This window comes from Scyliorhinus torazame, chromosome 9 (genome assembly GCF_047496885.1).
Source record: "Scyliorhinus torazame isolate Kashiwa2021f chromosome 9, sScyTor2.1, whole genome shotgun sequence".
Taxonomy (NCBI): Eukaryota; Metazoa; Chordata; class Chondrichthyes; order Carcharhiniformes; family Scyliorhinidae; genus Scyliorhinus; species Scyliorhinus torazame.
In genome coordinates this window covers 77,168,383-77,184,447 of record NC_092715.1, presented here as the reverse complement: position 1 = coordinate 77,184,447, position 16,065 = coordinate 77,168,383, and the positions used below count along the sequence as shown (strand labels likewise).

General features: G+C 49.2%; 1 protein-coding gene across 3 annotated transcripts in view; it reads right to left on the bottom strand.

Annotated features, from left to right (window-relative positions):
* Positions 1 to 16,065, bottom strand: part of rasgrf2b (Ras protein-specific guanine nucleotide-releasing factor 2b) — a 465,843-nt gene that overhangs the window by 318,886 nt on the left and 130,892 nt on the right. The window lies entirely within an intron of this gene.

Below are 16,065 nucleotides of genomic sequence, written 5' to 3'. Positions count from 1 at the left end.
GAGGTTCTTCCTCCTCGACCTGTTCTCCAGGCCATCAATTCTCTCAGCCCACCTCCTGTGCACCGACTCGTGCGCCTCCATTTTTACCGCCAGGCCCTGGATATCGTCCTCGCTAGTGTTCACCTTATCGTTCACCTCACAAAGCTACACCGTCTGGGTCTTCTGGGTCTCCTTCAGCCCCTCGATCGCCAACAGCATCGGTGCCAGCACCTCCTTTTTCAGCACCTCCACGCATCTCATGAAGAACTCCTGCTGGTCTGGCCCCCACGCTGCTTGCACTCCGCCCTCCGCCATCTTGCCTTCTTCTCCTCGTTTTGTTCTCTGCTCCATGGCCTCTTTCCTCGTTGTTCCACCACTGCTCCCTGTCAAATATTGTGGGGAGGGGACCTCACTGCTCTTTCCCACATGGGATCAGTCAAAAATAAGCTCTGTTGGAGCTCCTCTGGAGAGCCCAAAAGTCAGTTTTCGCGGGAGCTGCCGAAACGCGCGGCTTAGCTCCGCATCGCCGGAACCGGAAGTCGCTCCTGCACTTTCCTGGCACTCACAACCCCTTCTTCTTACTCAACAGAATCTCCACCCCCCGTGACATCGAGTCAAACCCCGTATGAAACACCTGACCCACCCATCCCTTTCTCAACCTAACCTGATCCCTCACCCGGGGATGCATCTCCTGCAGAAAGTCCATCCCCGCCTTAAAGCTGCTCAAGTGCGCAAAGACCCGAGATCGCTTTACCTGCCTGTTCAGCGCCCGTACGTTCCATGTTCTGAACCTTACCAGAGGCTTGCGCCTCCATTCCCCTCTACTGTCCGCCATCCTCCTCTGCCGATTTTGTCCCATTTAATTTCACCCTAAACCAGGCCCATCCAAGATTCTCTGCCGATGACTATGCAGCTCCTTCAACTCTGCCACGTCGCATCCCCCTCCTCGCCCCCTCGCTCCCCACCCCTCCGTTGGCCAACCCTCGGGGCCATCTCCCTCACCTCACTTCCGTTCACCAGCATTACCTGACACCGTGGCAGCTCTTGCCCAAAGGCTCCTCCTATCTACACCTCCACCCTTCCCCCCACCCTTTCCTCCTTGACCGGTGTAAGTGGCTCCCTGTGGACCTCACCCTCCCTCACCCAAACAAAGACACATCCAAAACCGCAGCTCACCTCCTCCAAAAAATAAACACCACCACAGGCAGCTGGGGGAGGGGAGGTGAGCAGCTGTCCCCTTACAGATTTATTACCCCTTAGCAAATAATCACCACAATGATAGCACCCCAACCTACAGCCCCCACACTACCCACATCCTCCGAATTTCCTTGGGCTGAAACAGAACATTAGCAATCTGGGCACTTGCGGTGGGGTGTGTGTGTGTGTGGGAGGGCGGGGGGGTGATCTCCCAGGTGATCAGGGGCCCCTGGGTGGTCAGGTACTGGGATGGGTGGTACCCTGGCACCCCTGATGCCAGCTGGGCACCATGGCACTTCCAGACTGGCACCATGGCACTCCCAACCTGGCAGAGCCAGGGTGACCAGGTGGCACTGCCAAGGTGGCAGGAGCACTGGCAGGGAGCCAGATTGGCAGTGTCAAGGTGCCTGGCTGGAACCTTTGCCAGTACTGGAGATCAGGCCCACGGGTGCTCTGCCCTTATGAAATCGGGTGCTGGGGGGCTTGATAACCCCCTTATTGAAAGGTTGGGGCATTGGTGGGGGAGGGAGTTCTGGAGGCCGCGGAGCTCGTCAGTGCAAGAAATGGGACTAAGTGCGGCCTCAGTGGGGCATTATTCGTCGAGGCCCAAAAGTGTAGCAGTCCCGTTTAATAGTGGCGTGGTCCTCACAGGGAAACACCCGGCTAAACACGCCTGACACAGGATTGTGTTTCATTTCCATTAAATCATGCCCTGAGTTTTTACTCTCTTCATCAACAAAACTGCTTACCTCCACCTGTGCAACACCATAACCCTCTGCCTCCAACTTCAGCTCCATCACTGAAACTGAGGCATTTTTTTCAAATTAATTTTTTATACGATTTGGGCTTCGCTGACTCGGCCAGCATTTGTTGCCCATCCCTAATTGCCCTTAAGAAGGTAGTGGTGAGCTGCCTTCTTGAACCGCTGCAGGTGTAGGTACACCTATTGTGTATTAGGGAGGGAGCTCCAGGATTTGGACTCAGCGACTGTGAAGGAACGGCGATATATTTTGAAGTCAGGATGGTAAGTGACTTGTTGGGGAACGCCTAGTTGGTGTGTTCCCATGTATCTCCTTTCCCTGTCCATCTAGATGGTTATGGTCATGGTTTTGAAGGTTCATTCTAAGGGGCATTGGTGAGTTCCTACTGTGCATCTTGTAGATGGTACACACTGCTGCTACTGTGCATCGGTGGTGAAGGGAGTGAATACTTGTGAAGGGATGACAATCAAGTGGCTGCTTTGTCCTGGATGGTGTTGAGCTTCTTGAGTGTTGTTGGAGCTGCACTCATCCAGGCAAATGGGGAGTTTTCCATCACACTCCAGACTTGTGCCTTGTAGGTGATGGACACGCTTTGGGGAGTCGAGAAGTAAGTTACTCATCACTGCTCTTGTAGCCACAGTATTTATGGCTAGCCCAGTTCAGTTTCTGATCAATGGTAAGCCCCAGAATGTTGATAGTGGGGAATTCAGTGATGGTAATGTAATTGAATGTTAAGGGACGATTGTTTGATTCTCTCTTCTTGGAGATGGTCATTGCCTGGCAATTGTGTGGCACGAACGTTATTTGCCACTTGACTGCCCAAGCCTAGATATCGTCCGGATCTTGCTGCATTTGCATGTGGACTTACAGGATACTGCAAGGCCGGATATAATAGACATGGAGAGGATGTTTCCACTTATAGGAAAAACTAGAACCAGGGGGCACAATCTCAGACTAAAGGGACGATCCTTCAAAACAGAGATGCAGAGGAATTTCTTCAGCCAGAGGGTGGTGAATCTGTGAAACTCTTTGCCGCAGAAGGTTGTGGAGGCCAAATCACTGAGTGTCTTTAAGACAGAGATAGATGGGTCCTTGATTAATAAGTGGATCGGGGATTATTGGGAGAAGGCAGGAGAATGGGAATGAGAAAAATATCAGCCACGATTGAATGGTGAAGCAGACTCGATGGGCCAAGTGGCCTAATTCTGCTCCTATGTCTTATGGTCTTATGGCACAGAAGGGAGGAGCCCAACCGAGTACATGTCAAAGATGCTCAGGAAACTGGTCAGGGAGGAGGGCTTCACCAAACCCTAGAGGTAGACTGGGCCCACAGGTCACTCTGCCAGAAGTCAAGAACGGGAGAACCATCATGGGAGGTAATCTCCAGGCTACATAAACACCATGACAAAGAACAAATCTTGAATTGGGCGAGGAACAAGTAGTCTTGCAAATGGGAAGGACACACCGTCTATGCCGACCAGTACATTGGGGCCGACTTGGTCAAGCGTCGAGCAGAGTTCAATGGGGTCAAAGCCGACCTCTTTGAAAACACGGTACAATACAGCATGCTATTCCCGGCAAGTTTCTGGGTCACATTCAAAGACAGGGACCCATTTCTTCAACATGCCAGAGAGGCAAATTATTTTGTGCAAAGGAATGGACTGGACAAAAACTGAGCAGGGTGGCATGATATCATGGACCTCTATGAATGGTGAGGGTATACATGTCTATGGGAGTGTTTTTGTTTCCGTTTCACTTTTCTATATGCCTTGGTTCGTTCCTTTCCGGCGGCCCTTTGCCCTGATGGGCAGACAACCAGTCTACGTTTTCATAGAATCATAGAATGTACAGTGCAGAAGAAGGCCATTCGGCCCATCGAGCCTGCACCGGCCCTTGGAAAGAGCACCCCACTCAAGCACACACCTCCTCCACCCCATCCTCTTAACCCAGTAACCCCAATTAACCTTTTTGGACACTAAGGCAATTTATCATGGGCAATCAACCTAACCTGCAGATCTTTGGACTGTGGGAGGAAACCGGAGCACCTGGAGGAAACCCACGCATACACGGGGAGAATGTGCAGGCTCCGCACAGACAGTGACCCAAGCCGGGAATCGAACCTGGGACCCTGGAGCTGTGAAGCAACTGTGCTACCGTGCTGCCCCAATTTTGTTTTGTTCCACGATTGTATAATAGAGAACCAACACACGCATTGTCCTGCAAATTATCACACTGAGCTCGTGGGATACCGTGGGTTAGGGCAACAGGGCGGGACTCTACACGCAGTGACCTTGGGCCAACAGGGCGAGGACGGGACTGGCACTCCTCTATGGGCATCAAACCAACCCTCGGCAAACCACAGACAGGGCAACACTAAATAAGGTGGGCAAAGTGTTGGGGCTGGGGGGGGGTGGGGGGGGGGGGGCGGTCAGATGGGACAGGGTTATTGGACTCCTTTTCAGGGGTGGAGCCCAACACTAGTGAACTAGCGAACTAGTGAATGGGAGTAAAGCGAGGTGGATGTGTGCGGCAGGTCTCCTGAAAAGGTGGGAGTGTCTGGATGGCATGTTGGGCATGTTAGCAGTGGGGAGAGGGAGGGCAGGGCTCAAAGGGTAAGAGAACAGGGGGATAGGAAAGTGGGAGATGGGGAAGGGGGTACTGGTAGAGGAGAGGGTAGTTTGCATGATTGTGGAGTTGGGGGTGGGGACTGGGTAGCTCAAGGGGAGAGTGGAGGGGGAAGGGTAGAACGCTAGTCACACAGCTCACACGTGGAGATGTGCGAAAAGAGGAAGCTGGCAGTGGCCATCTTGGACGAGCCAAGAACAAAGGCGAACCTGGGCATGCAAGAACATGCAAGGACATGTCCACGACATGTCAGGATAGTCATCTGGAACATGAGGGGACTTAATGGCCCAGTCAAAGGATCACCTAAAAAGCCTGAGGGTCGATGTAATCTTCTTCCAGGAGCCGCACCTAAGAGCCAAAGACCAGGTGAGGGTAAGGACGACTCGGTGGGACAGGCATATTAGGTGAGCTTCGACAAGAGGGCAAGGGGTGTGGCGATTGTATTTAGCAAGAGGGGAGCCTTCACAGCGATGAACATAGGGACGGACCTAGGGGATGGTATATAATGGTGAGTGGGGTCCTGGAGGGGCCCCAATGGTATTGGTGAATGTATCCTCCAACTGGGACGACGGCGAGTTCATCAAAAAGACAATGCCAGAGATCCCCAACCTCGGCTCTCACCAACTGATCATAGAGGTGGACTTTAATTGTGTACTGAACCCAAAGGCAGATAGGTCTAGCCCCATATCAGGGGCAAATCCAGGAATGGTTAAGGAACTGACCGTCTTCATGAAGCAGAGTAAGAACTCTTACAACACCAGGTTAAAGTCCAACAGGTTTGTTTCAAATCACTAACTTTCGGAGCACTGCTCCTTCCTCAGGTGAATGAAGAGGTAGGTTCCAGAAACATTTATATGGACAAAGTCAAAGGTGGAAGACAATACTTTGAATGCGATCATTTGCAGATAATTAAGTCTTTACAGAGCCAGAGAGAGGGGTAACCCCAGGTTAAAGACGTGTGAGTTGTCTCAAGCCAGGACAGTTGGTACGATTTCGCAAGCCCAGGCCAGATGGTGGTGGGTGAATGTAGTGCGACATGAATCCAAGGTCCCGGTTGAGGCCGCACTCATGTGTGCGGAACTTGGCTATAAGCTTTTGCTCTGCGATTCTGCATTGTCGCGCGTCTGGAAGGTTGCCTTGGAGAACGTGTACCCGAAGATCAGAGGCTGAATGCCCTTGACTGCTGAAGTGTTCCCCGACTGGAAGAGAACATTCCTGCCTGGTGATTGTCACGCGATGTCCATTCATCCGTTGTTGCAGCATCCTCATGGTCTCGCCAATGTACCACACTTCGGGACATCCTTTCCTGCAGCGTATGAGTTAGACAACGTTGGCCGAGTCGCACGAGTATGTACCGCGTACCTGGTGGGTGGTGTTCTCATGTGTAATGGTGGTACCCATGTCAATGGTCTGGCACGTCGTGCAGAGATTGCCATGACAGGGATGTGTGGTGTCGTGGTCGCTGTTCTGAAGGCTGGGTAGTTTGCTGAAAACAATGGTTCGTTTGAGGTTGTGCGGTTGCTTGAAGGCAAGTAGCAGGGGTGTGGGATGACCTTGGCAAGATGTTCATCTTCATCGATGACGTGTTGAAGGCTGCGAAGAAAATGTTGTAGTTTCTCCGCTGCGGGGAATTACTCTGTCAGTTGTGTCCCGTGTTTGTCTTCTGAGGAGGTCAGTGTGTTTTTTTGCTGTGGCGCATTGGAACTGTAGATCGATGTGTCGAGCACCATATCCCGTTCGTACGAGGGCATCTTCAGCGTCTGTAGATGTCTGTTACACTCCTCCTTGTCTGAGCAGATCCTGTGTATACGGAGGGCTTGTCCGTAGGGGATGGCTTCTTTAATGTGTTTAGGGTGGAAGCTGGAGAAGTGGAGCATCGTGAGCTTATCCGTGGGTTTGCGGTAAAGCAAAATGCTGAGGAGACCGTCCTTGATGGAGACGAGTGTGTCCAAGAATGCAACCGATTTTGGAGAGTAATCCATGGTGAGTCTGATGGAGTTTGATATAAATGTTTCTGGAACCTAACTCTTCATTCACCTGAGGAAGGAGCAGTGTTCTGAAAGCTAGTGATTTGAAACAAACCTGATGTTTTAAGACTTCTTACTGTGCTCACCCCAGTCCAATGCCGGCATCTCCTCTACATCTCAAAACCCCTAGCCAGCATGAAAAATATAATGAAACTTCTGAGGGAGATCACAGCCTTCTTGGGATACAAACTAAACCTGAGCAAGAGCAAAATCTTCCCGGTGAACCCCCGGGGGGAGAAGTAGGACTTGGAATGCTGATGTTCAAACTGGCCCAAACCAAGTTTAGGTAACTGGGGATCCAGGTAGCCCACAAATGGACCCGGCTCCACAAGTGGAACGAGTCTAGCCTGGTGGAGGAGGTAAAAGGGGACCTATGGAGGTGGGACTCACTCCCGCTCTCCCTGGCGGGGAGAGTGCAAACGATAAAGATGAACATCTTGCCAAAGTTCATCTTCATGTTTAGATCACTCCCAATCTATGTCCCCAAATCCTTCTTTGCCAAGGTACACAAACTGATTTTGACCTTTGTGTGGCTGGGAAAGAACCTCAGGGTGCGCCGAACCGTCCTGCAGAGAAGACACCGCTCGGTGGGGGTTGGGGAGGGGTGGAGGGATGCTTAACACTTACTCCTGCTCTTCTACTGGGCAGAAAATGTGGAAAGGGTGCGGGGTAGGCTGGGGAAGCCGGGGGCAGAATGGATGCAGATGGAAGAGGTTTCCTGTGTAGAGACGTCCCTGCAGGCACTGGTCACCGCTATTCCCCCAGCCAAGTACTCGAGGAGGCCGGTGGTGGTCGCCTCGCGAAGAGCCTGGAACCAGCTTCGGGAACATTTCAAGCTATCCTAGCTCCTCTCTTTAAAAACCATGGATTTGTCCTGGCCCGAATGGATGACACAAATAAAACCTGGAGAAGGGAGGAAGGGGTGTTGAAGGTCAGCGACTTGTACTTGGACAACAGAGTGGCAATCCTGAGGGAACTAACAGAGAATCTCCTGCTCCCAAAAGGGAATAAGCTCCGGTACCATCAGACTGACTCCCTCCGCAAGGAAGCCCCATCATTCCCTCAGTTACACAGGCACCCCTGCTAGACAGACTGATATCACAGGACGAGTTAGGAGAGGGAAAGTGTGCAGACATATATAAACATCTGCTAGAGGAAGCAAGGGCCTCACTGAAACAAAACAAGAGAATGGGTGCAGATGGACAAGGCTTCCTGGGAAGAGGAACTAGGCCTCGAACTAGGGGGAGGACGCTGGCGCAAGATCTGCACAGAGTGAACTCCACCACCTCATGCGCGAGGCTGAGCCTGATGCAACTGAAGGTGGTGCACAGGGAACACCTGACACTTCAGTTATGACGTTGGACTGGTCTCCTTGGACAGAAGAAGGCTGAGAGGAGATTTGATGGAGATGTTCAAAATCATGAGGGAGCTGGACAGTGTAGATAGGGAGAAACTATTCCCCCCTCGTAAAAGGAGCCAGAATGAGAGGGCACAGATTCAAGGTCATTTGCAATAGAAATGTGACGTGAAAAAAAGCTTTTCACACACTGAGCAGCTCGGGTCTGAAATGCACTGCCTGGGAGTGTGGTGGAGGAAGGTTCAATCGAGGCATTCAAGAGAGCATTAAATGATTACTTGAATAGAAATTATATGCAGGAGGGCAGAGAAAGCATGAGGAATGGTGCTAAGCCATAAAGCTTGTTTGGACAGCTGGTGCAGACTCGATGGGCCAAATGGTCTCTTCCTGCACCATAACAATTCTGTGATTTTGTGGAAAAAATGTTCAAACTGGCCCAAACCAAGTTTAGGTAACTGGGGATCCAGGTAGCCCACAAATGGACCCGGCTCCACAAGTGGAACGAGTCTAGCCTGGTGGAGGAGGTAAAAGGGGACCTGCGGAGGTGGGACTCACTCCCGCTCTCCCTGGCGGGGAGAGTGCAAACGATAAAGATGAACACCTTGCCAAAGTTCATCTTCATGTTTAGATCACTCCCAATCTATGTCCCCAAATCCTTCTTTGCCAAGGTACACAAACTGATATTGACCTTTGTGTGGATGGGAAAGAACCTCAGGTGACACACATGAGCATGTTCTTCCTGAGAGTGGAGGACTATTGTGAGTGATGTCAGGGGGGTCCGGGTGACCACTCCCACATGGTTTGGTCTTGCCCAAGGCTGATTGGACTCTAGACCACACTCTTCAAGGCCATGTCCAAGGTCGTGGCGGAGCCATGCCCATTAGTGGAGGTCTTCAGGGTGTCAGAACAGCCAGAACTGTTTGAAGGGAGGGGGCCGGCGCGCTGGCCTTCACCTCCCTGATAGCTCGGGGACAACTCTTGATCGGACGGGGATCGGCCGCGCCACCCAAGGCTGGGCGACCTGGCGGAATTCCTGAGGCTAGGAAAGATCAAGTTTGCCATCAGGGGGCCGGAGGAAGGGTTCCACTCCAGGTGGAAGCAGTTCACCACCAACTTCCAAGGCCTCTTCGTGACTTAGGGAGGTAGGGAGAGGGGAGGGGTGGTGCAAATTAGGAAAGGGTGGGGGGAGAGGATGGGGTAACAGGGGGGAAGTCAGGGGAGGGGGGGAGACTGTGGGGGTGAGGGGCCGCATTTACACTACCACAGAACAACAAATGGTTTGCACTACTCCTTTTGCACAGGTGGCTCACAAGCTGTATCATTGTTATATTGTCCTGCAACTTATTGAATTTCTTTTTAAAAATAAGGAGTAAATGGGCAGCATGGTTGCGCAGTGGTTAGCACTGCTGCCCCACGCCGCCAAGGACCCGGGTTCGATCCCGGCCCCAGGTCACTGTCCGTGTGGAGTTTGCACATTCTCCCCGTGTCTGCATGGTTCTCATCTTCACAACCCAAAGATGTTCAGGGTAGGTGGATTGGACACGCTAAATTGCTTAATTGAAAAAAATTAATTGCATACTCGAAATTTATAAAGAAATAAAATAAGGAATAAAGTGTTATATTATGTGATCATATTACATTGCTATTCTTTGCTTACTCCCAGAACGGTCTGATGGTTGTAGTTCAATGAAACTATCAGTCTTCAATTTAAAAAGCAAATAAAATTAAATGAATAACGAATATAAATACTAATGAGTTTGTTCACTATCCACAACTATAACTGATGATAAAGTAAATCAGAAGTATTAATTATGTTTAACTACACCTGCCAACTAAGCTATATCTCTCTAACACTCTGCTGTCTAGTCACTCCTGGTTCAAAGAGAGGGTTGATCCTCTGAGTTCAGTTTATATACATGAATATAGTGCTGCCATCTAGTGGTTGTCTTACACTATGACACAGTTGTTAACTCTTCACATACCAGCAGATATACAGATCACTATATAAAGAAGTCGTATTACAATTATATAGAGCCTTGGTGTAATAACCTGCACGAGGCACAGGGGGTTTGCTTGATTGTTTTCCCCATGTGGCTCGAGGAGTAGGAGCTCCCCTGCTAATCACAGGACGATTACCATCTGTATACAAGGCCGGTCAGATAGGAACTGAGCGACAGAGAGAGGACCCTGTGAAGTCTAACCAGGCCCCTATGTACATAGTATGTGTTAGAAATAAACGTCTTCCTAATGTTATTCGTCTGATTCCTTTTCACCTTTATTAAACTTGGTATGTGCAGATTTGGTCTCCTTAACTAAGGAAAGATACACCTGCCATAGAGGCAGAGCCACAAATGTCCACTCAATTCACTCCTGGAAAGGAGGGATTGTCCTATGAGGAATGATTAAACAGACTGGACATTTATTCTCTGGAGCTTAGAAGAAAGCAAGGGAATTTAATTCAAACATTCAAAGTTCTTACAGGGCTCAACAGAGTAGATGCAGGAAGAATGTTGCCCCTAACTGGGGGGCTCCAGAACCAGAGACATGGGGCGGAATTTTCCATCCCGCCGCACCAGTTTTCTGGTGCAGTGCTCCCCCGCCAGCAGCGGGATTCTCCATCCCGCCAGCCAGCCAATGGGATTTCCCATTGTGGGCAGCCCTACGCCGTCAGGAAATCCCGAGGCGTGGGTACACTGCTGGTGTAACGGAGAATCCCGACAGCAGAGAATCCGGCCTGCGATTTGAGAATAAGGGACAGGCTATTTAGGACTGAGGTGTTAAGAATTTCTTCACTCAGAGGGTGGTGAATCTTTGGAATTCTCTGCCCCAGAGGGCTGTGGCGACTCAGTCACTGTGTATGATCAATACAAAGATTGATAGTTTTCTACATACTAAAAACGTTAAGGGAAACGGGGATAGTGCAGGAAAGTGATGTTGAAGTAGAAGATCAGGCAATGATCTCACTGAATGGCGGAATAGGCTCGAAGTCTGAATAGCCTACTCCTGCTCCTATTTCTTATGTTCACTCGCTGCCGGCCTCTCATTCACCACCATCCATTAATTCTAACATCCCATAACCTCTCTTTTCGATAGATCATTGTTTGCAGAACCTTTCACCACCTCTGCCCCAAAACTCCTACCTCTCTCGCTCCACCTTCTAAGGACCTTTTCAAAACCTACCTCTGGCCTTTGACCAACTCTCCCTTCTTGACTCAGCTTCCAATTTTATGCATGTAAAGCACGGGTTTGATTCTTTTAACCATTTAAAGACATTATATAAATGCAAGTCATTCTTGATGGCCTTATTGTATCATTGTACAGGGACTACATTTTGCAACAGATGGATTATCTTTACAAATCCATGCTGCTAGAGGTGGGCATCATGAACCAGCAGGAAATATCAGAAATTCAAGGACATGCTATGAATAATTCAACAGGTGTCGGCAACAATTAAAAACACATCTGCTTCATAGAATCATATAATCATCATAGAATTTACAGTACAGAAGGAGGCCATTCAGCCCATTGAGTCTGCATCGACCCTTGGAAAGAGTACCCATGCTACGTCCACACTTCCACCCTATCCCCGTAACCCAGTAACCCCGCCCAACCGTTTGTTTGGACACTAAGGGCAATTTAGCATGAAATTAAATGAAAATGAAAATGAATGAAAATCGCTTATTGTCGCATGGCCAATCTACCTAACCTGCACATCTTTGGACTGTGGGAGGAAACTGGAGCACCCGGAGGAAACCCACGCCGTCACGGAGAGAACGTGCAGACTCTGCACAGACAGTGACCCAAGCCTGGAATTGAACCTGGGACCCTGGAGCTGTGAAGCAACTGTGCTAACCACTATGCTACCGTGCTGCAAACTAATATTTGTAAGGAAAGAAATCTGCTGTCCTTACCTTGTCTGGCCTACATATAACTTCAGACCCACAGCATTGTGGTTGACTTTTAAGTATCCTCTGAAAGGGCCTAGCAAGGTATTCAGTTTTATCAAAACACCACAAAAATAAAGTCCTATGAGTGTACTTGCACCACAAGAAGGTGGCTCACCACCACATTCTCTAAAGTAATTAGGAATGGGTATCAAATTCTGGCCTTGCGAGGCATGTTGGCATCCCTTGAATGAATAAAAAATATTTCCCATACGCGCACAAAATGGGAACGGGTCCTTGGGCAATGGGTTTCCTCCAGGTCCTCTGGTTTCCTCCCACAGACCAAAGATTTGTGGGCGAGGTAGACTGACCATGATAAAATTGTTCCTCAATGGCCAAAGATGTGCAGGTTAAATGGATTGGCCATGATCAATGAGAGGGGTTACAGGATAGCGCGAGAGTGGGCCAATCTTTCTGAGGGTCAGTGCAGAATCAATGGGCTGAATGGGATTCTGTGGATTCTAACAACCAAAGGCCTCTGTCTGCTTTTGAACTCATTTGATGGTTGGATGAGTTTTATCAATTCTTGCCCGGAGGTATTCTTTGAAGGATGTTAAACAAGAGAACATTTGTATCAAAACCAGATTCAGCTTGATCCAATAATCCTGATTGGGTTTGATGAAGTAGAATGGGCGATAGCTCAACTGCAGCATAAACACCACTAAAGACCAGTTGTCCCTGTTTCTGTATTGTAAATTCTATATGATTCTGGATAATCTGTGCAAATTGTGCTCCCAATAGCTGGCTACACCGCAGCCCAACATTGTCAATCCTTACAATTAAAAGGTTCTGAATAGGAACAAATGAAAATTTCAACGTACTGAGTTATATCCTGATGAGAATGGAAATCCAGGAGCAAAAGTCACAAAGTTTAATGTGAAGAAGTATAGCAAAACTATAAGGGATTCAACAAATGCTAATTCAATGTCAAAGGGGGCCTTCTCATGCAGAAATGCTTTTAGATCACCAAACAATATTCCAGAGCAATTAAAGCAATTTCAGGAGCATTCAGAGTAAGGGTGGAAGAATTAAGATCGCACAAATCAGGAGCAAAAGATTCAGAAGGTCAATCAAGTGAATCAAAAGATAAGAGCAGGGATAAGTCAAAGAGAAAGATGGCAGTTTAGCACCACCACTTATCTAAAAGAATAAAAATGTAATATAAAATCTAAGCTTAAAAAGAACACCACAGCAAGTTCTTTACAATCGCTTTGAAAGAAAAGTAAACAAATTACTGTATATATCCTCAAAATTATTCTTTGGGGTCCAGACTTTGATCAAAGGTATTAAACCATTTAAAATGAATGGTCCTGCTTTAAAATAGTACAGATGTGATATCATGTTAACTGTTCATGCATTGGTATTGTCAAGAGTCCAGTAATTTCCCAAAAGTATCTTTCCTATGCAAGGATCAGCAATCTCAAACTAATAAAAACAAATGACTGCGGATGCTGGAATCTGAAACCAAAAGAGAAAATGCTGGAAAATCTCAGCAGGTCTGGCAGCATCTGTAGGGAGAGAAAAGAGCTTTCGAGTGCAGATGACCCTTCAAACTGTTGTCTTAACTTAGTACTCCTTTGTCTACTCATACAAGGCTAGTCAGCAGTGAGGGTGGCATTTAATATGAGTACAAGACTTGGTAATACATCCTGACATTCTATTCCAAAGTTATCCTCCAGCTATCAACGTCCATTCAATAACCACACTGTACACTTCTACAATGTTCCTCGTGCACAGAAAGGCATTTCAGAGTTTTGTACATGACTAAACATCTAAACATAGAAACATAGAAAATAGGAGGAGTAGGCCATTCAGCCCATCGAACCTGCTCCACCATTCATTATGATCATGGCTGATTATCCAACTCAATAACCTGCTTCCGTCTTCCCCCCATGTACTTTGATCTCCTTCACCCCAAGAGCTATACCTAACTCCTTGAAAACTTACAGGCCAGAATTCTTCGTTCCCTGCCGCTAAGATCAGGCATCCCAAATGGGTGGAAAATCCTGCATTGGGCCAAAAACGGGATTGGCGCCAGGCAACAAACCCATCTTAAGTCTCTAGTCCCACCCTGCCAACCACAGTGGGCTTTCCACCCTATGCTGGAGAGAAAATGTGAACAGCTGATTTGCATTAATTAGAATGCAATTAATGGGGTAGAAGTCCAATCTCTCTGCTCCTCCGCACAAGCCCCGCCCCCGTTATACTCTGTCCCCCACAACGGGAGCTCCACATGTGGGCTTTGGTGTACGTCTTGCCAAGAGCATCCTGGTTCGATGGATCCCAAGTAGTGTCAAGGGGGTCAGCCCATTGCTCATGGGCCCCTCTGACGCGGCCAGGCTTCAGAGGGTGGGTCCCCCAAGGGCCCTGAGGGTTGGATGGGCTCAGGCTGTTAAGGTGTTGAACCTGGTTCCTCCTATCTGGGATAGGGGTCCCGAGTCTGGACTACCCCTTCGAGCCCTGGGCAACCTGAAGACCACCCTTGCCATGGTGATCTCAGGAAGCTATCCAAGGTCTTTTTCCTGTTCTGACCTGCTTAAACTCTGAAGTAGCCTTCTCACTCTGAACTGTTCTGCCTGACAGCTGATGAGCAGACCAGACAGTTTGCTGAAGAATCAAGCCAGGAATACTTTCCCTTTCCTCACATCTCCTCTTCAGCCCTATGTTTTTGAAACTGTTACCTTTTGAAGTGTCAGAGCGTTCCTAGGAAGCCCACAACTCATGAAAAGGTTTTAAATCCCCTGAGATCCTTTGAAATGCTTAGCACTCATTCAATTTCACAATGAAGTGCCTTTAACTTGGCTTTGATTGACAACTTAATGGTTTAAACACAGTTTCCAGTAGGTTTGGTTCTTTGTTTTACCCTTCAAGCTTGAATGCATCTGAAGTACCCTCCATTGATCCTAACCGTAGTGTTTACAAAACATTCTTGTCATGATTGACAGCTGCTGATCACTTCAAAGCAGCTCAATCGTTTCCTTTCCTCTTTTTTAACCACAGAAATCGCTTGGCATTCTTCAAGCGGTCAGTAGCTGTCAATGGGCTGACCCACTTGATCCCAGTCGGGGGCCAGTGCATTAGTGAGTCATTGCAAGGGTGTCAAGTGCCATGCTAACAGGGGACAATTCCAGGGGGTGGGGACCGGGTGGGGAGGGTCGCGTCAACCTCATACATGTGTGGTTGGGGAGGGGGGGGTGTGGCCCGTTATTCCCATGGATGCCCCTCTTGATGAGAAGTTGGTGATGCTCCCCTTGTCAGTGGAGGAGGGGGGGTTCAACATTTGTGCTGTGGGGGCAGCTGGATTCTGTGATCGGCACGCCTGTTCAAATGCTGACCCAACCCCAACAAGTTCAGGGAAACTGGCATGTCCGATGCTATGCATATTTTTGCATAGTCAAGCCATGAGAATCCCACATGGTGACACAGTCCCAATTTTCCAATAGTGGGAGCACTTAGAATCAGGAATGGAGAATCCTGGGGCGAAATTCTCCCGAAACGGCGCGATGTCCGCCGACTGGCGCCCAAAACGGCGCCAATCAGACGGGCATCGCGCCGCCCCAAAGGTGCGGAATGCTCCGCATCTTTGGGGGCCGAGCCCCAACATTGAGGGGCTAGGCCGACGGCAGAGGAATTTCTGCCCCGCCAGCTGGCGGAAACGGCCTTTGTTGCCCCGCCAGCTGGCGCGGAAATGACATCTCCGGGCGGTGCATGCGCGGGAGCGTCAGCGGCCGCTGACAGTTTCCCACGCATGCGCAGTGGAGGGAGTCTCTTCCGCCTCCGCCATAGTGGAAACCTTGGCAGAGGCGGAAGGGAAAGAGTGCCCCCACAGCACAGGCCCGCCCGCGGATCGGTGGGCCCCGATCGCAGGCCAGGCCACCGTGGGGGCACCCCCCGGGGCCAGATCGCCCCACGCACCCCCAGGACCCCGGAGTAATAAGTTAAGTAATAAGTTAGGCAGCATCTGTGGAGAGAGAAACAGAGTTAATGATTCAGATTTGTGAACCTTTTATTAGCATCCACAGTATTCTGCTGGTGGAATCTGTGGCTCATATTGTGCATACAAATGCCTCCCTATTAACGTTAAGCTTGTTTGAATGTTAAGGATGTACAAAAAAGAAATTTGCATAGTTGGATTTGTTTTCTCGAGATGGTAGCAAGCATCCCACTGAAAGTAA